The 20901-nt window shown below is 48.7% G+C and overlaps 1 long non-coding RNA gene across 1 annotated transcript in view; it reads left to right on the top strand.

Annotated features, from left to right (window-relative positions):
• LOC148007843 (uncharacterized) overlaps positions 1-20440 on the top strand; it is a 65726-nt gene extending 45286 nt beyond the window's left edge. The window contains exons 3-5 of the long non-coding RNA XR_015647626.1: positions 12703-12816; positions 13657-13725; positions 13918-20440. This is a non-coding gene — a long non-coding RNA (uncharacterized LOC148007843). The remainder of the gene's footprint in view (positions 1-12702; positions 12817-13656; positions 13726-13917) is intronic.
• The last annotated feature ends 461 nt before the right edge of the window (positions 20441-20901 follow it).

Raw genomic sequence — 20901 nt, 5'->3', positions numbered from 1 at the left:
CACTCAGTGTGTACCGTACCTGGAAGAATGTGCTGCGGGCAAATGCCTTGCTCTCAGGAAAGTACTGGTGAGAGTCGAGTTGCCAGAGAGATGCAGGTTTTTCTGCCAGCTAACGCCTCACTCGGGTCTCAGCTGTACTCGGCCTGTCTGTTCTGAGGTACAGGTGGAAGCCCTGCAGCCCTAAATTTTTAAAGAGAAAGCAGCCTCTGTTTGGTGGTGGCCTATCAGGGTCTGCCCAAGGCTCCTGGGATGCAGGCTCCATCTGTCATATGTTTTTTTAATGAATCACTCCATTTCTAGGCAAAACATGCAGCCTCTTTCCTTGCTTTCTGCAGATCCTTTCTGTTTGATTTTTACCCCATAAAACATACTGTGTCCAGGTTGGAATAGAAAAGCCTACGTAGCAAGATGAGCATGGGTCTGATGGCAAGTGTGACAGTTACTGCCCAAGTCCCCATAAGTTCAAGGTCCTGGGACCCACACCTCAGCTTCCATTGTTCATCAGAGGTGGAAGAGATCAGCCAGGCCCACCTGTGAGAGAGGTCCTCCGTGAGCACTACAAATGCCTTTTCAGCCGCCACTGCAGCCCAGAGTACAGACAAAAGCAGGAAATATGCACAGCACATTCTGCAGTTGCCTGGCAATCTGAAATGCCAGGAGAAGCCTGGCTGGACCCTTGCCAATTATGCCCAGGAGTGCCCCCCACCCCCATCTCCTGACTTTCAATCTGGGTGTAACTGGCCTCAACAGAACTAAGACACATTGCAAAAGGTTTTCACAGAAAATCAGGGAACTGGATGCAACCGGGGAGAGATGCACTTGCAGATGTGTTTATTTGACCTACAAAACGTTAGGAACCATGCCAGAGTGCTCCATCTGCCTGCAAAACAAGTGTGTGCACCTCAGTCTGTTACAGCAAATTACCAAAGACCAACTGGGCTTTGAACAAGACATGAGCGATCAGCCCAGCCCACCTGCCAGGAGTCCCAGAGTCTTAAACCAAAGTCTAGGCAGAATCAGGCTCTGTCCTGAGGGTGTGTGTGTGTGTGTGTGTGTGTGTGTGTGTGTGTGTGTTATCCTTTATGTTGCTTCAGCCCCTTGGTCTACAATCATCCTTGGCTTTTGGCTGCAGTCCTCCGGTCTCAGCCTCTGTCTCATGTGTCTCATTTATCTCCCTCTCCTTTCTCTGCCTGCACATGCATCACTGTGCTCAGAGAACCCTTCAATCCAGGATGATGTCATCTCTGGACCCCCCTAACAGTCATGTCTTCAAAGACCACATTTCCACATTCCTAGAACAGGGTAGAGTCGGTCACCTCTAGGGGAGACTGTTAAAGTCACTGTAGTGGGCTTCTCTCCACATGCTTGGTATCATGTAAAGAAAACAGCGTCTCCATGGAAATTCTAGGCTGTCTCCTGGGGAAACTCTGCTCAGTTTCCCAGGTACCCCCAGGTCTTCCTAGCCACTCTTCTACTTCGAGCCAGTTCCCAACAGGACAATGTGTGGGGCTTCAGATGCAACTGGCTGGATTGGGAATTCAGACTCAGGAAGTGAAGGTGTAAGGTGGTCAAGCAGGGTAAAGAGAGGAGGTCCAGCTATGGCTCCACATGCCACGACTGAAGAGGTTGAGGCTCACTGAACATAGTACCGAGCTGTCTCTGTACCAGGGAGTAGCAGGCAGAGTTTAATGGCTATCCCCCAAGACTCTACCAACCAGGGCTTCCCCAGAGCAGGAGTGGGCATGACGCTCAGTCCACAAAGACCTCCCTCAGATCTATATCTGTAAGACAGCGCAACCTCAGACTTGTGCTGACCCATGTGAACGTACCTCAAACCTACTCTCTGTCTGTCATAAGCCAGGCCAGGCAGTCATGGTGCTGCCATACAAAGAATGACCTTCCATTAGAGGCTGTCAAAAAGCCAGACAAACATGCAAAGCTTACATTTCTTGTCAGCTAAGAAGAGCGGATTTCTGAGAGATAGAATATGACCGCCCAAACCTATAACCACATGCAGGAGTGACAGGGAACAAGCTGCAGGGAGAAGAGAGGTATAGACATGAGAACAAGTCCCACAAAGTGTGTCTGAAGCTGGTCAGCATAGGAATAGGAGAAAATCATGAACCATAGGAAGTACATGGGACTTGTACTCTTGGGAGGAAGAAGGTGATTCAAAGTTGCTAAAATATGAACCCAAGGTCCTGCCTGGGTCAAGAGGATTGAAAGGACTGTACCCCACTGTGGAACTGTATCACCCCGCCCCCATCATGATGGAGTCACAGAACCATACAGCAACCAACAGGATGAGCTACTAAGTGTTTGCCATCTAATTGAAGGCGACCATGTCTAGAAAGGGGCAGGAGAAAGAGTCTATCAAAACTGATCAGAATGACAGTGTGAAGACCTCTGAAGATGCTCTTTATCACAAAGGAATGGAGAACTGGCAGAAGCTGTCAAAATAACCCTTCAGAACTCTGAGACTAACCAAAGATTGTTACTAACTAGGGAGTAATTATATAAGAAAAACAGCTGTATCTTGCAAAAAATAATGAGTATTCTAGGGTTTTAATGTGTCCCTTTCCCATTCTCTGTCTTCCTACCTCCTCAGCAGCCTTGAAAACCAACAGTTCCTCTCTCTCTGATGGAGATCAGGAGCCATTGGACGAGATGGAGCAGAAGTGGTGTGGGAAGTTTCCTAACCCACCTGGGAGTTGCCTGGAGATGCATTTGCAAGGCTCTTCTTCTTCTTCTTCTTCTTCTTCTTCTTCTCCTTCTTCTCCTTCTCCTTCTCCTTCTTCTTCTTCCTATTATATTATTATTATTATTATTATTATTATTATTATCATTATTATTATTATTATTCACCCAGAACTAGCACCTTTCCAGGATGGGAGCTGCTATCAGAGGCAGCTGTTTCCCAGGATGACAACAGCACAGGAAGCAAGAACAGAGCTGAGCACGGCACTTAGAGAGCAAGAGAATAAAACAGCCGGGACTTTGAAAAATTCCAACATATTTCTGAGAAACAGCATGGCTGGCCATGTGTGCAGGGTGACACCCGGGACAAGCAAGTTCCTGAAGTCTCACCCTCCTCCGACATTCATGTTCTATAGAAGCAGCAAGTGAAGACTAAGCTGAGGTGTAGTCCCCTGTCTGAGTGTTGAAAGCATGCCTAGCACGTGCCAACAGCTCCTTACCAGAGACTGGGAAACTCACCCGTTCCAGGACTCAAGGGAAATGGCTGTCCAGTGATCCTCTGAACCAGGCGCAGCAAGCAGGGCCTTCAATGAGCACACGATACACAGAGAATGTAGATTCCACAGTGCTGAGTCAAGGAAACCCCTAAACAAGAAGAAATGGCCACAGCAGAAGAAATAGAGAATCTTTTTCCCACTTATACTACTTTAATACTTAAAATATCATATTTTCAACAAAAGTCAGGAAATCTGCAAAGGAGAAAAGAGTTTTTCCACACACAGGAAGGAAGCAGTAGAGACTGTCCCTGAAGAGACCTAGGTGTTGGGATTCCTAGATAAAACCAAAAGTGTCTGGCTTTAGTCAGCCATAAAATAAAGAACTAAGAGAGGCCAGCAGTGTCTCCCCAGTGAGAGAATCTCAGGAAAGATACAAAAATCAAAAGAAAGGATGAGATAGAAATTCTGGAACTGAACAGTAACTAAACAAACAAACAAACAAACAAACAAACCAAAGGGTAGTTCAAGGGGTTCTCTGGTATCTTGGTTTTTGTACTGGCAGAATAAGGAATTCAAAATCTTGACTATCAGACAATTAAGGTTATCAGATCTGTGGATCAGAAAGGAGAAGGCTCAGAGAACTGGGGAGGGAGCAATGAGCAAGCAGTACAGGCCTCACAGGCATGGCAGAGGGGAGAAGGGAGGAGGCAAGCGGATGAGATGGGAGGAGAGGCTCACCTTAGAAAAGGAGGCTCTCGCCACAGCAGGCCCAGTTTTCCCCACTTGATAGAAAGGCACACTAAATCTAGGGTAAGCAGAAGAGAGCAACCAGAGGACGTACTGGCAATGTCAAAACTGGGGAAAGAGTAGAGAAGAGCAAAGAAGCAAAGCTGGAGAACATCGACAGACTTCCAGCTAGACTGTGGTGAGAGGAAAAGAGATCACAGGAATGAGGAATTAAAAGGAAAATACTGATCATCTAGACTTTTCTACAAGTAAATGTTTTTGGTTTTTGAAAGACACTGTTAAGAGAATGGAAAGCTAATAAGAACAGCGATAAAAAAAAAATAAGTACTATGTACCTGAGCAGGTGGCAAGGTCCTCCAGTGCACACACCTAGCAAAAGGCTGGTCCTTAGAATATGAAAGAACATGCCACTCAAAAGTAAGAAGACATGCAACCCATGAAGTACAAACATTCAAAGGTCAGCTCCTTCAGGGAGCATGTGAATATGAGGCCAATGGGTGTGTGAACATTGTTGGTGTCATTCACCTGTAGGAGAGAGGTGCATTGAGCCACTTAGAGCCTAACAAACAGACTAAGGTAAGAACAAGCAACATGGGCTTTGCCAGAGCTGCATGCACAGATAGGAGTCTTTAGTCTCATTGGCAGGAGCCCAGAATGGCAGCTACTTGAGAAAATAACTTCCTAATTTGTTTAAAAAGTCAAATATACACATGATGTTTGCCCAAGACAAATAAGAACGTTATTTCTACAGATCTATACAAGAATGCTTGTGAGAGCTTTATGTATACAGGTAAAACTTGGCATAATTTAAGCATCTCTTAGCAGATGAGTGGGCAAGCTAGTTGTAGGACTTGGGACCAAGGAATATGACACAGCCACAAACATGACCAAATACTGACACGTATAGGACCAAAGTGAGTTTTGAGAGCCAAGTGAAACAAGCCAGACCAAGAGTCCACAATCCAAAGAACCAGATGCGGAAAGTTCTTTACCAGGAAAAGCAAGCCCTAGTTCATGCCTGAAAAGACAAGGATCACCTGGGGCTGAGAGAACAGATTTTCCTTAAAGGGCAGGGCAAGCTTTGCAGGATGAAAGCAGTATTCTGTGTCTTTGCTGTGTTACTAACTAGCTCTCAAAATGCATGCATTTTTCTACCTACATTGTACAGCAATAAAGTCAATTACTACTTTACTGCAAATTACCCCTTGTTGCAAATGTAAAACAATTACTACTAGTTGCAAAGGAATATTTGCACAAGCCAGCTCTTCCAAGCAACCTCTCTTCTTATGTTGCCTCCCCCTCCCCCTGCCTTTCTGCCCGGGTTGACTCCATATTTCCTCTTAGAACAACATGAAAAATAGGCACACCTTGGCTCCAGAGACCTCACTGTGAGGTCAGCACCGCTCTAGGAGAGTGGCACTTGGTGCTGAGAAGAGCCCTTCCCAACATGCATGCGTGCACACACATACACACACACACACACACACACACACACACACACACACATGCACATGTACACACACACAAATGCACATGCACACAAATGGCATTTGGTGCAGAGGAGAGGCCCTCCCCACAACACAGAAACACACACAGATATACATACACACCCACAGAATGCCCTGCATCCCTTATTCACAGCCCACAGAATCAGCAGACAGCCCCCCCCACCCTCCACAAAAGACAGACACACCACTGTGCTCATGGCCAGGGATGAGGGAGAGATGAGGCTGAAGCTCTGGTTGCTTGGCCTCCTGCTGATAGTGTCTCCGCAGCATCCTGTGATGACACCCAGGCGTTCTCATCTCCCTCAATGAACGGTAATTACTCCACTTGTTTTCTTTTGCCTTGCACAATGCCAGCATCGGTCTGTTTCCAAATCTGTTCTTGTGTTCGGTTTCATCTGGTTCTAGTTAAATGTGCGTTTTGTTTACTGCATATAATTTGACTAAATCGTTAAAATATATCTTGATGAAAAATAACCTCTCCAGTTGGGTTTGAATTGCTGAATGACAGGCACGGCATCATCTATCCATATTTTTGAAAACCCTCTTCTGAATTGTTATTTGAGTAGGATGCTGGGAAGAGGAATCCAGCCCAGGCTTCCTGCAGATGACTCAGTGGCCCATAAAGCTGAATGACACCTACGTTCAGGGCTAGTGCAGCTCTCAATTTCAGACTTGAGCTTCAATGTAATTGTCTCCCGGAGACTTTGCATGGGGGCTGCACTTCCCCTGATCGCTGAAGTCAGGATAGCCTTGACTAACCTTTACTCTTCTCTCCTCAGCGAGAATGAGGCATGTTCTTGGGATACGTGTCTCTGTGTGCTGAGATTTGTGCATGCTCGGGAGCTAAGGAGTCACTAAGCCTCCTTCTGTGACCCTGAGACGTTAGAGGAAGTGTCTACTTAAAGCCCTTAGGAGGTAGGAGAGAGAACTACCAATAGGGCGTGTCTTTACAGGATTAGCAGTGAAGGTTCTGCAACAGTCCGTGTGATTTGCCACAGCATCGGCTATTAACATACGGACAGGGAAATCGGGGAAGCTCGGCAACGGCAACGACTCTCCGCAGCACCTCACGCCGACACTTTCTCGGATCAGTTCCAGATGCACTGCTTTGGCCTGCATAGAAAACAAATCCAGGACAGGACCAGCCAGCTGCAGGTCCTCGAGGAAGCCAGACCAGGGGTTCTCAGATCAGAATCTCCAGTCTGCATAGCCTGGCCCAACTTAATGGTGCCAATGCCCGTGAGAGTAAAGGACGTTGGGTGTTGAAGGACTTCAACTATGGGTGACATTGGAGTCTGTAGTCCAGGATCCCCAGCAGACAGACCTGTTCACACCATACCCTGCCCTTTACCACCTAGGGTTCTCAGATCTGACCGTTCTCCACCCAAGAAGGAAACAGACCAACATGTTTTCTTTTGTCCTTACGCCTGCAGTCCTCGCTCTCACCACCTTCCTTTAGCTCAGTGCTGTCTACATTACACGCAGGCTTGCTGGTCACACTGGGCTTGTGATCGGTCCTCCAGCCTACTCTCCAGCCCTGGGAGTTCCTAGCTTACATCTCCAAGCTCATAGGGCGATGATTTTGGGATTGGGTCTGCTGTTGGGGTATCTTGGGGCAGTATGCCTCAGTCTTCCCCACAGTGGTACGATGAGTTCATATCTTGCTTGGAGGGTTCACAAGTAGGAGCTAGGACCCAGGAGACCTTTGGATAGTGACACTGCGATCTGAGGTGCACGTGACAGATAAGAACTCTGCCCCCATCCACAGATGGTTTTTTCACACCCTGAAATCAGAGGCATTACTGTGTGCTTTGAAACCACCCAGCCAGGTCCTCAGTAGCTCCTAGCCTGTCTGTGGCCTTGAGCTCTCATAGTGACCCAGAGCTGGCTCTCCAGCAGCTAAGTCCCATCTCCTGCGTCAGAGGAGTCTGTATGAATGGAGAAACCAAGGTTTAAAGACCTCTGAACCCATGCAAGTAACTCAGCCTCAAGTGAGTTTTCCTAGGGACATCATGGCCAGCCACACAGGGAGGAGCTGATGCCGGGCAGGTGAGAGTCAGGCATGGGTCAGTGCTGATTGGTCCTCAGCATCCCCACTGCTCACTCCATTCCAACCGCCTCTACCCTCCCAAGAATTCTACTAAATAGAGTCTGGCATCCTGGCCACTTGTCCCGCTCTGGGCAAGAGCCTTACTACAGGGCTGAGTGCTCAAAGCCAAATCATCGTAACCTAAAGATAACTCCTCTGTAGGTCTCATCGCAGTGACACGTCCTTAAAATGCCAAGTATCCACATGTCCTCCGCCTGCCTCAGGTCAACAGGAGCAGAGAAAAGGGGGGACTGCATCCCTGCCCTTGTGATCAAGAAGTGGTGGACAACAGAGCACCTCGGAAACAGCCTTCTTTCTCGGACAAAGGAAGGACTCCTCCGGTTGTTTTGCTGTTTCTTTCTTCTTCTTTTGTTTGTGTTCTAACAACTGGTCACTATGACAAATACTCTGGATTTCTAATCATGGCCTCCCTTTGTCCCACTCAGCACAGCTGGCCACTGTTGGAAGTCCATTTTCCAAAACTGACCAGACTCACAAATTAGAGGCTTAGGGAGCTCGTGGGAGGTAACACGTAGGCAAAGGCCACACAGCTGCCTAGTACTGAGTTCATTGTCCAAGTCCTGAGCCAGTCTCAATACAGATTTAACCCATTTCTGGCATGGACAGGGTGATAGGCTGGTAGAATCACAAGCCTGCAGCCATGACCATCAGTCCATGGGTTCCACAGGTCCTACCCGGCCCCCCTGTTGCGTGACTCACCAGTATGCAGTCATAGGCCCTGCTGCCATCTGAGTTATGTTCAGTGCCAAGGTCAGAGGGAAGAGGATCTCCTGGGATTGTCACTCTCCCAACTCTGTCTGTCTGTCTGTCTGTCTGTCTGTCTGTCTGTCTGTCTCTGTGTGTGTGTGCGTGTGTGTGTGTGTGTGTGTGTGAGAGAGAGAGAGAGAGAGAGAGAGAGTATGGGTGTGTGTGTTGGTGTGTGTGGGAGAGAGGGAGAGAGATAGAGAGAGATAGAGAGAGAGAGTATGGGTGTGTGTATGTTGGTGTGTGGGAGAGAGAGAGAGAGAGAGAGAGAGAGAGAGAGAGAGAGAGAGAGAGAGAGAGAACACAAATGAGGACAGGGTTATGAGACTAGCCCCCGATTACAGATAAGGGCTATCTCTGCTACAGGGAAGTCTAAAGCTGTAACCCAGGAAAAACACCCACACCCTATGGCTTTATTTCTTTGTTCCTTGGAATAAGACAGAAAAGGCCTGCCCAGCCAAAGAGGCTGAGAATGGATCAAACAGCCTTCAGTCCGAGCACTGCTGTTATAGAGTGGAATTGTAGCCTTGATCAAGCTCAGAGGGGACCAGACCCACTGCTATCTGTCTCCTGGGACCTGCCAACATCCCCTGGGACTGTCTGCCGCAGGGGTGGCAGCATACCTCATGACGCCTTCAAGTGCCCAAGGCAGGCATTTTATTTTGAAGATCCCACCTGTTCATGTTCATCTTAGGGATAACATGCTAAGGTTTTATTTTTTAAAAAAAAAACATGCAAGTCATTGACTTTATAAATACAAAACCACTCAAGCTCAGGAAGTATTTAATTAAAAAGAAGCAGCCCCCTTGATCTACCTCATAGTCAGCACAGCCAAGAACTTTCTCAGATGGTGTGAATTCTCACATGAAAGGACAGTTAAGAAACAGATGCCACCGGCTGCTTCGAGCCTGAGCATTAAACATAAACAGTGCTCAAAGGCAGCATGTCAGCAACGAGTGCTCATCGAGCAAGCAGGCACTCATGCAGGCCGCCACTGTGGCTGCTGGATGGGGAGACTGCCCAGAAGGGGAGCGAGCTGCTCTGTGGCTAGCGGCTCTGCTTCTTGCCACACTCCAAAGAGCTTGGCCCAAAGAAAGGCCAGCAGGCAGATGATCAGGATAGCAGAGGAAGGGACCACCCCCACATCCATCAATCAAGGAAAGTTGGTCCAGGCTGGAGGCGCTGGTCTGTAAACAAGGGGAATAGACATGAGTAGGGTCGTACATGGGGGACCTTGAAACCAGGAGATAGTCCCTGTAGGAGCATGCTGGTCACAGGGCCACATGCCATCTGTCCATGTATGTGGAACAGTAAGTGGAGAGGGGTCTTCAGGTGCTGGGAGCAAGGATAGGGATTATTGCTAATGGGTCAGGAGGTCTTTTTTTCTGTGACTTTTTCTGAATCTAGACATTAGTGACATCTCACAGGACCATAACTGTGCCAAACTCCAGGGCACTTTAGATGCCTATAACAAACTTTATCTGTATCAGAATGCCAGGTAACTGTGTCATCTACCTGCTAACTTACCTCAAAGTCAGCCCAATTTAATGTTGGACAAGATGCGCTCTCTCTCTCTCTCTCTCTCTCTCTCTCTCTCTCTCTGTGTGTGTGTGTGTGTGTGTGTGTGTGTGTGTGTGTGTGTGTGTGTGTGTGTGTGTGTCCAGTTAAAGAATGTCTGGAACATAGGGGCCAGATCTGCATGGAGTCCACAGCAGTGTTGGGAAGCCTCAGGGCTCAGAAGACGAGGCTGATAGAGGAAGTGGGAGGCTTGGGAAGGTCACATCTTCAGTAAGCCAGTAGGTTAGAGGCCAGTCATACCCTTAGATGCAGCTTCATTTCTGATGAGAATTGGTTTTACCTTACTAGATGACAAAATGGTGGCTTTCTGTGAGTCTTGGATCTCAAGCTCTCCATCTCAGATTTCTGCTAATCCCAGCGGCATGCTGTGTTCTCCAGGGAACTACAAGGCAGGGAAGGAAGAAGGAAAACACTGGAAGAGTAGAGTGGGAGGCTCCGCCCCTCGGCTGCCAGCTTCCTTGTTAGTACACAGCCTCACTCTGAAAGGCTCTGAAGGAGGGAAGTGCTGGTCCTCTTGAGAGCTTCATTCTGACCCATTGCATCCAAAACACAACTCAAGGGTGAGGAGAGACAGGGTTCACTATGGTTGACTGAACCTCTCTTTGTTATGGGATTCTGGAAATTTCCACCCTCTATCCCATTGGCATCCAGACTGACTTTACTGAAAGGCTGAGGACTCACAAGCTAATTCAGGGAAATGCATCAGTTTGGAAAGGCCAGATGCAGAAAACCAGAAGTAAAAAGAAAAAAAATCAGCTTTTACTGAAAAAACAACGGCACAGCAACAACAAAATCTCGCCAGGGCGTGAAGGATTTCACTGAGGCCTAGTCTTTGATGTACAAATATGAGTCTGGGGCACTGAGCTGAGGCTTGCCATCAGCCTAATGTTCAATGAGGTTGAGAATATGACTGGAAGGAATTGAGAGTGACCTCTGTAGTGATGAAGATAAGGGTCACCCAGCGTTCCCTTATCCTCCCCAGAGTGGCCACAGGGGAGGGTTAGTGAAGGACTTTGACCTCAGGACCTGTGAGGAGAGGGCACAGCTGCCCCATGAGACAGTGCTGGACAAGAGTCAGATGGACTAATCCAAGAGAGACACAGACTCCTTGCTGAAGGAGCACGGAGAAGAAGTTCCTGTGTGCATGGAGACCTGGGGCCCGGGATGGGGAGATGACTGAAAGGATAGGGTCATCTGGGGAGATGGCTAGGTGAATTAGGAACTCACCTGTGCTCCGGTCCCCAGAACGGAGCAGGCATGGCAGCTGCATGAGCTGGGAGCAGAGAGAGGGATCCCAGCACAAGCCGGCTAGCTGACTGGTGAGCCCCACATTCAGCAAGAAACTCTGCCTCAGTAAATAAACAGTAGAGAAAGATCAGGGAAGACAGCTTGCCTTCAGATCTACATAGAAACATGCAAACATACATCACACATGCATGTGCATATGTGAAATGAGAGGGGGATGGGGAGAGAATGGTAAAGGTCTCAGAAACTACCTTAAAGCTTATAAGAAAGTCTTGGCAGAGGCGCCTAGGGAAAGGCAGAGGACTATCTGAGGAGGTTTGGATGCAAGTGCTTGGTGAGTGGGTGAGGTGGCAATGCAGCCTGTGCATGTGCTGATGTGACTCCTGGTGGAGAGGGAGCTGCCAAGGGTCCTAGGCTGAGCTCAGACCAGGACAGTGGTCAGGACCGGATCATCTCACAGCCTCTGGAGCAGACACCCATGACCATCTGAGGAAGAGACAGTGGCTCAGAGCCCCTGGTGGGGAAGGCCTTCAGTGTTGCAGACTGCAGAAAGAATGTTCTAGTCAGTCATTGGCAGAAAGAAAATGCCAGTCTTCCATTAGGCCATATGGAAGGGTGTGATTAACACGTCACATTTAAACCTCAAACAAACTACAGACTTGGTTATGAGTGCCCAAAATCATCTCCCCGTAATTGCAAGGCCCGGATATTTAATGCCAGGGGCTGTGTTCTAAATGAATTCGGCATTTGAATCTCGAAGATGCGAAAGGCCAGATGTAAGAGATGAGATCAGCATGACCCTGGAAGGGGGCATCAGAGCCACTTCACAGCCCCAGCTGTGACCCCCTCTACCTGCGTTCTGGGCTTTCACCTCCTTACCTACATAGTTTGCCTGCGATCAGACCTAGCGTGTTTGTGTAATCATACATGATCAATAGATTGTTACACACAAGCATCAGACCTAGCGGCAGCTCATCCTTTGCTTTATACCCCAGAGACTCAGATCAGATGGGGGCAGGAGGGGAGACACTGTAAGGTTACAGCCCACTTCTGCGATGGACCCTGTCACCCTGGGTGAGGAAAGGCCTCACGCTGCCCTGATGGTTCCCAGGTGGTTACTGTTCTCTCCAATGCTGTCCTCCACACTGAAGAGATCCTCTATCTACATAAACTCTATTTGAAAAGAGCAATTTAAGGATCCCATTGCTGGCTGTGAGGCATAGTTGTTGTCTGATCTGGGCAGAAATTGATTGGTGCAGGTGGACACGGGATGGCAGCACAAAGACTCGGAGTAGAGTAGCCTAAGAGGGGGCATGAGAGGAGAAATAAAAATAAGGCTTGAGCGAGGTGGATGCCGGCCACCGCCAGGATTTTAAACTGTGCCTTTTGGGCTGCTGAATATGGGATTCTCTGAGGCTGGCACACAAATGTCTGAAGCTCAAGAGGAAGAGAACGGTGGAACTCAGAGGGAGCAGGCTCACCAGGAACGGGAGCTTGAGGCTAACCCACCTTCAAGGTTCGTCAGGAGAGGCCTGGGCTGTGTAAATGCACTTACAGACTTGAATCTATGATCCAGGTCCCACAGAACTATGCTGGCTACAGTTGTGAAACCTGAATGAGGCAAGCGAGCTCTTGGCTTGTGTATAAGGAAGACTTCAGGCAGGTCAAAGGCAGAGGACCAGGAAGTGTGGTGAGTGCTTTCTGGAAGGAGAAAAGAGAGCAAGGTAACTGTAAGAGGGGAATACCTGGGTTCACCCTGGTCAGCCTGCTGTGTGCTCTCCATACCAGCAGACCACCTTTCCTTCTTTGTCTCCATGGGGCGTGGTTATTCCATCGACAGCCATTCACTGGGCTGGTCTGGCTGGTTTGCCTAGTGGACTAGGGATCCATGAGCCACAACCAGCATCCTCTGCCAGTTTTCACATGGGGAAGAAGCCTCCTCACCCCCTTGTAGGAGGCGAAGGCCTTCCACAGCAGCCCTAGCAGCCCACATCCAGAACTAAGTAGGCAAGGCCACATTAGGTCACCCAGTGTTTACCAGTGTCAGATGGCTGCAAAAGTAGGGACCCACTGATGAGCTGAGTGAAGATGGGCCAGGAGGCTGCAGCTGGATCCACACTAGAGGAAGCTCCCTGGGGCGGGGGTGGGGGTGGATTGTCACCAGAGGCAGATGACTGAAACAGCTCTCCCACCCCACTAGCTTTCTTCAGACACCAGCACAACAGCCTTGCACCAGGAAAAGCAGTCCCTGAGGGAGCAGGCACATCCCTAAGTCTCATCCCTCTTTGCATAAACAAGACAGCATGAGCTAGGCCCGTCCTTGTTGCATTTCTGCTTGACTACTCTGTGGCTTACATCTGAAGAGCTAAGCAAGCTGCTTCTCAGCGCCCCATGACCAGGGCACGTTCCACTCAATCCTCCTCTCCTGATTAGCATATCTAGAAAAACAGACATCAGTTGAGTGTGTCCATTCCTTCTTGGCCAAAAAATCAGGCAGACCAATCGAGCTAACCCTCCTCCCTTCTCTCAGGTACTCGCCTACCTCATGCCCCAGCTTGGGCAGATTCATCGAGCCAATGAATTCAGACCAGGAACTGAGGTGAGTGTACAGAACTGAGGGATGTTGTTGCATTGAACACGACCCATGCTGGAATGGGAGACCCAGGGAGACTCAGACCAATAGGAAGACTCACTAATACAGTGTCCCTTTGCTTTCTGGATGGTCTGTCACCCCAAGTGACTCTCATTCAACCCTGCTTGTCTGTCTGATTCATGTCACTGTTCTGCCCAGGCCTGGAGACACTACATGGTGAAGGACGTTAGGATGACCCTGGAACAGCCCAGACAGGGGACAGTAGAACTCAGAAATGACAATTTCTTCTTTGAGTGCTGTGTTTGAAATAAACAACAACAACAACAACAACAACAACAACAGAACCTACCAAATGGAAACTGCCAATTTGAGGAAGATCAGAACCTGATTGTTTCCAATTCACCCTACAGGAGCCACAGTAGGGGATGAAAGACAACGGCAGACTCAGGAGAGATGTGGCAAGGTCGGAGGTTGCTGGTAGCTTCTATGTTCCCTGACGATGTCGCAGTGTAAGAATCCACTCGTGCTAAAATCCATAGAGCCAAAGGCAGCAGTCAGTTTTGCTGATTGATAATGAAAAGGCACACAGTTTGTAAAGTCTCCTAGCCGCACAGGCCCTGGAACTGTGGTATAAGCAAAGGTCCAGTGGACTCTGGAGATGACCCAGGTCTGGGTCAGAGAGGATTCTGTGCTTCCCTTCCAGGTGATCACATCTGGAATGATAAGATGTGGACCAAGTCACTAGGATGCACGTGTGGTTACCAGCCTTGTCATGGCTGTAACCCTGCCTTCAGATGTCCAAAACCTTCTCTCTTCTTCAAGGGCAGGAGAGGAAATTGAACAGCGGAGTGAGCTGAGCCTGGTGAGAACACTAGTCTGTTGGTGCCGTGAGTGTAGGCCCCTCTGAGCCCCGAAGGACACTGTGTAACACTAGCTTTGACCTCATCCTGAAGCCCAAGAGGGCCCTTGCAATTGTCTGCTTGTATATCCCTGATACTGGAGGCCCTGATATTGGAACCCTGATTGTCTTGGCCTCTTTGGTCAAAGAAGATGGACCCTCAGGCTCTGGTCTCCAAGTGGCTCCACAGGTCCTCTGGTGCCATATCCAATATGCTGCTTCTAGGAAGAGAATGGGAGAGACGTCTCTAGTCGCAGTGTGACCCATAGTGGCCTCATTTTTTGGACCATTGAAGAGCCACTGTTTGTAGAAGCCCATGTTATCTAATGGTCACTTTGGAGATGGTCACTGATACTCTGGGCCACTCAGAGCTGGAGCAGTGACATGGTTGAATGGTGACATCCTTGAAGCAAGTTGCTGCAGAACTGAGGCTGCTACCCTTAGTCCGCCCTGTAGCAACAACAGCCTTAGATGCCACGGTGACAGCTACTCTGAGGAAACTCATCTCTAGCACTCTGAGTCAGGCACACCTTCCCCAAGAGCATCTCCTCCCCCGAGATGTGTCCCTTCAAGGCCGTACAAGGTCAGATGGACTCAACAGTTCTAATGGAACAGCTCTGTGATGGATGAATTATGGTGGAGGTGACCTTAAGATAAGCGGGTGGGGACAGCGTGAGGATCTGGGCAGCACAGTGATCAACCCTGGAACTCAAGTAGAATGGGCCCGGAACCACGGTCACACAGTACCACTGTTCAGGATCCAATGGGCAGCAGGAGATCACAGCATTATCCGCTCTTGGGTGGAGAGTGGGCTGACCAAGAAAGGTGAGCCCTGTGGGGAGGACACAGACAGGCATCAGGGACCTGGCAGTAGCCACACGCTATGCATAGCTGAGGAGCAGGCAGCAGCAGAGAGTGCTGTTTTGAGGATGCATGTGTTTGTGAGGGGTCACTCCTGGACAGCGCACAATCATTACACAAAGCTGGGTGGACAGGACAGATCTTATGTGGCCCAGGAATCCTGACGTTCTCACCATTGTGCCCTCGGAGGAGATTAGATGGCAGCCTCTGTTTAGGAGGCAGAGTTGTGACACCGTGCATGCTGGCGTCCTGAAATCCTCATTTGTCTGCTGTGGTAATCATGCAAATGCGCTGCTCTAATTAGGTGTGCTTGCCCTGTGAAGTGGCTCGTTTTTAACTCACAGCAATGCACCTATGTGCTGCTTTCCTGGGATCTCAGCCCAGGCTGCTGACAAAGACACGTGGACAGGGCTGGTTCACAAGAACCAGGCTCACCACACCCTCCCTGGCCAACCCACGAAGACACCAGCTCCCTCCTGTCTCTTGGCACCAACTGCAATAAAATATGTCAGGAAGTAACAGTTTCTTGAAGGTTAGGAGAGAATATATTTTATCAGTACACAGTCATAGTGTAATGAAATGATTTCAGAATTTGCAATGAAAATTGATAAGCCTGTTACAGCTTAAAGCCATTTGATATAAGGCACAGTTAATCCCAAAGAGCTCTTCTTCACACAGGACAGGCAGGCAGAAGCCTGTGGCAAAGCAGATTTACAACTCTGGCCACCAGCCATTTCAGTCCATCTTTCTGTACAACTCAACTGGCCAGTGGTCATGATATGCCCCATGTTGTCCAGTAGCTAGGCATCAAGTTAGACCCAAGAGATTTCAGCGCTAAAATAAACATAGTCCTAGGCAAACCCGTGGGTAGGTCACCTGAGACTGTTTGTCAGTACATGAATTCTAGCACAATGTAGTGTTTTTCTAGCTGTAAAGACAGGTGCCATGGAAGGCTATTCCTGAGCCCAGAGTGCCCAGAAACACAGAATGGGTGTGGCTTGTTTGGCAGGCCCAGCCCTGGGAATGCATGCCTAGATCATACCTGAGGTTTGCATTGCCCAAAAAATAAGCCATTGACTTTTCAATTGCTCCTCACAGTGTCTTCCCCATGCCCTATTGACCCCAACATTCTAGAGATTAACACTAGACAGTAGCTTTGGGATATTGGTGCACACCCTAAACTCTCCATACTCCAAGTGGAGAAGCATCATCTGATGGAGGGGTGACTAGCAGCATACATAGGTGATGAGAGACCCTGGGCTATCCTGGTTCTCCTACTGCCTGCCCCACCTCCTTCATCCCAAGCCACCCTGAGCCGATAGGTTTGTGCTCAACCCTCCTGCTTCCAAAGACACGCTTGTCTAGCTAAGCTGGCTTCTCAGGCAGGATGGGCAAGGCAGCTCTTCTCACCCCACTCCTCCAGCCCACCTAGGTCTCACACATTGGCCATTTTGTTCTTCCCCATGGAGGCTGCGTTTACTTGAAGTACTGTCTACAGAGCTGCCCCCTCTGCTGTGATACTTCTCTGGAGGTTCCATATAGAACATCCCTGAGGTTTGCGGGAGGCATGCTTTCTGAGAGTCAGATCCTTCTAGCACTGTGAACATTGTAGCACATCATAGCAGCGTGTTCCCCTGGCCAGGGCTCTTTTCAAGGAAACAAGCTTGTTTCTTTTCATATCAAGTAGAACACAGTCACAGTGGCCCTGGGCTGGCTTGCCTACAGCCGTGCTGGTCTTAGCTCTGAAAGTTCCAAAGTTTATCTCTAAGGTCTAGGAACTTAGTGGAGGAGAATGAAGGCCACTTCTAGGTACTGACAGCTTTTAGGGCTTCTTAGCAGAATCTGGCAAGCAGGAAACTGTGAATAAGCACTGAGCAATGTGGTCTCCACTGCCACTGTCAAATATGAATGAATGCTATCACCACCACCACCATCACCACCACCATCGACCCTAACCTCACCATCATCACTGTTGGAAACAGGATAAGGCTCTCAAATCAAGAAGCCACTATTCAAGAAATCTCAACAAAGCACAGAAGGGTGTTTATCTATTCAAAGCAGGAAAGCAAGCACACCTAGTTAGATGCTTTTGGGTTTCATCCCTAACACAAAGGGAACTTAGCCATCCCTCATTGGCTGATAGTCGACTTCATCATCCACATTCAATTAGACAGCATAAAGGAGGAAGGAGTGGCCTTGAGAAAGAACGTTTGGTATCTAGAGAGTGAGACAGCTTGGTGTATATACCAGGGAATCATGGAGAAAGAATGGATGTCAGGGTAGTGGGAGGTGTTGTCGTTACGATTTCTCTTTCTGTGCTATAACACCAGCAACAAAAGCAACTTGCAGAGGGAAGGTTTTGTTCCAGCTTACAACTTTTGGGTCACAGTTTATCACTTAAGAAAGTCAGGACAGGAGCTCAAACAAGGCAGGAACCTGGAGGCAGGCCATAGAGGGGTGCTGCTTACTGGCTTGCTCCTCATGGTTTGCTCAGCCTGCCTTCTTATAGAACCCAAGACCAACAGCCCAGGGGTGGTGCCATATGCAATGTGTGGGCTCTCCCACATAGATCACTAATTTAAAAATGCTTTATAGACTTGCCTACAGACAAATCTTAAGGAGGCATCTTCTAATTCTCCCTTTCCAAATGACTTTGCATTGTGTCAAGTCAATCTAAAACTAGTGGGCATAAGAGAAAACGGGCATACCTGGTGACTCACCTCATAGAAAAGACATTTTCCCCATGTCACCATAACCACCATCATACATCCCCACGACCACTACCACCACCATCCCCACCACCACTACCACCGTTGTCATCATGATCACCATCACTATCATCACTACCACCATCACTACCAACATCACTGATTGGTGCTTCCTAAGTGAATAACTCTGAACTGAGAAAACGCTGCCGTCAACCACAGGTGGGGCAGAAAAACATGACTTACTTGTGAAGGAAGAAGAGAACGATATTCTCCAAGACTCACTTTATGACTTCGAATGCATCACTTTTCCAAACCCCCTCCTCCTTGTCTTTTAGTGTGTTTAAAAGGGAGAACCCACATGCACGGAAGGAACCCTGCAAAGTCCCTTCTATCTGGATCTTTCTGACAACTATAGAGGAAAGTGTGCTTTGAGCTGGTAGGTTCGGGATCTTTGAAGCAGATGGGCCTTGATACTCCTGAGCAAACCCTACCCAGATCCCAGGATGTACAGTGTCACAATTGAGCCCCTCTGGCTTTGCAGGACCTGAGGCTAAAATCCTGGAGCTTCTTCCTCACCTGCCTGGGGGTCAGTCCCTCTCTTCCTGGGCACCTCAGCTATGTTGGCACAGGAGAAGCTAGAGGTAACAAACCAATGCTGTAGAGGGTTTATGAATAAACTCGCTTAGGAAATAGTAAGTCACACGATGCAGAACATACCAAGGTGGCACTGCCTCCAGTGTGGCTGGAAGACAGCAGTGCCCGGGCTTGCTAGAAACCGTAGGGAAGAACATTTTGTGCCATAGTTGAAGTTTATGGTTGCTGAGAGAGTTTCTGCTAATGTTTGTTCACCAAGACTGACCTGCAAGTTGGCTCCATCCCCATAACAGAAGGAGACAGCCCTGACTTCAAACCAGTCATTAGGCCTATGCTCTTATCTAAGAACATATCTCTAATGGGCAGATCAAGGGGGGAGGCAGCCCAGGGTCACAACCATCATTAAGTCCTGGTCTACCATTAAGTCCCCAGAGCTCCTGTCAAGAAATCATAATCCTGCCAGGTGGGAGGATGGACCTAGGTAACAAGCGCTGAGAAAGAACAGCATACGTGTATTTAAGAATAATTCTGGAGGTCTCTTGCCATGCTGGCAGATGGGGCAGACGACACCAGAGGCCTGCCTGCCACTGTGTAGTGTGGGCAGGCTGAGGATACTCTGATGAGCAAGTCTGTGGTGGAGAGATGGGAGAGAAGAGAAGCGGAATGGTTTGGGCTCTATGAGGAGAGGCAGAACTAGACACAAGAGGATGGTGAAAACAGGCCGATATGCCTGAGGCCATGATGAAGTTCTAGCCTGTGTGGCCACTGAGGGCCATGTCTGGGTCCACAGTCCGGCAGCAGTAGCGATCTGTGTCAATGTCTGTGGTCCATGTTACCACCAAAGGCCATGCAGACATTTCTAGTCTGGGCGCCTCCTGGGGTCCATAGTGATGTTCGAGAACTGTGCAGAGCTGGTCCTTACAGGCTGTCGTGTGTGAGAGAGCTGGCTCCACCCCTCACCTGGGCAGCACAGTAGAGCTGACCTTGATGGCACGGAAGTGGGAGAGCCCATCCCGTCCACTGATGGCTACTGCATTCAGGAGAGCAGGCCCTGGTGGTCCGGGCACAGGAGAGCTGATGGGCTGACCGACTCAGCTAGCACCCAGGTCCAGATCCAGGGCTTTGAATTGGCCCACTCCTATAGCTACCCCATCTATGAGCAGCTGGAGCTTGAGAAGGAGCTGGTCCGCAGGACCAAAGCTGCAAGATCGGGGCAACCACAGACTGTCCAAGAGGTGTCCTGGTGAGGATCCAGTATTGACAGCACAGCAGAAGCCAGACGCCTCAAGCCAGGCCAATGACTCATTGCAACGGACATTTATAAGTAAAGCTGTTTGGGAAAAGGGCTGTACCGTGTGACACATGCTTCCAGGGCAAGATATATTCTCTTATTTTTTTTTAATTCTTATTTTTGGTCTTTTTTTTTTTTGAGGAGAGTTTGCAAGGGTGGAGGGCAGATATGGGGATGTGGGAAAATGGGAACTGGGGTGCATGATATAAAATTGACAAAGAATCAATCAAAGAATTTTTAATGTAAAGAGAACAAATACAGATATTTTCAGCTAAATATAATAATTGCTATTACTATTATTTAATTACTACTATTATTATTAGTTATTATTCTGGCAATAACTGTGATATATAAATCTCCCATCTTCCCAAATGTCCAGACTCTCAGTCTCTTGTCTCTGTTTAAATTGTTCAAAATGTGACCAGGAGCCAGGACCTAAGAGCTATTTAAGGATGACAGCTTGTGCAGAATGCATACACTTGTGGTACATTAATTTAGTGAGACCTTCTCTTCAATGCTGGATCCTCTTTGCACGTTAGCCAGAGCCAGACAGGCTCTGTTAAAGGGCTTCTTCCCATTATTAATCTCCAAGTGTGGTGAGTGGTTTCTCACTGGGAAGGCACGCTAATTCTATAACAGTATCACCACCTGGATGAACCCCCAGGCCCCTCGAATGGAAAATACCGGCCAACGGTTGCTAAATCCTTCAAAGGGAACACTGGAAAGAGAATCCAAGGTTGACATCCGCCTTCATGCTCCTGAGAGTAAGCATCAGGGGCCTGGGACCAGGGCTGCCTGTGGGGCTCAGTCAGAGGCCTTGAGGACAAGGG

The sequence above is a fragment of the Rattus norvegicus genome, chromosome 1 (genome assembly GCF_021556685.1).
Source record: "Rattus norvegicus strain SHRSP/BbbUtx chromosome 1, alternate assembly SHRSP_T2T, whole genome shotgun sequence".
NCBI lineage: Eukaryota > Metazoa > Chordata > Mammalia > Rodentia > Muridae > Rattus > Rattus norvegicus.
This window is presented reverse-complemented; position numbering and strand designations above follow the sequence as displayed.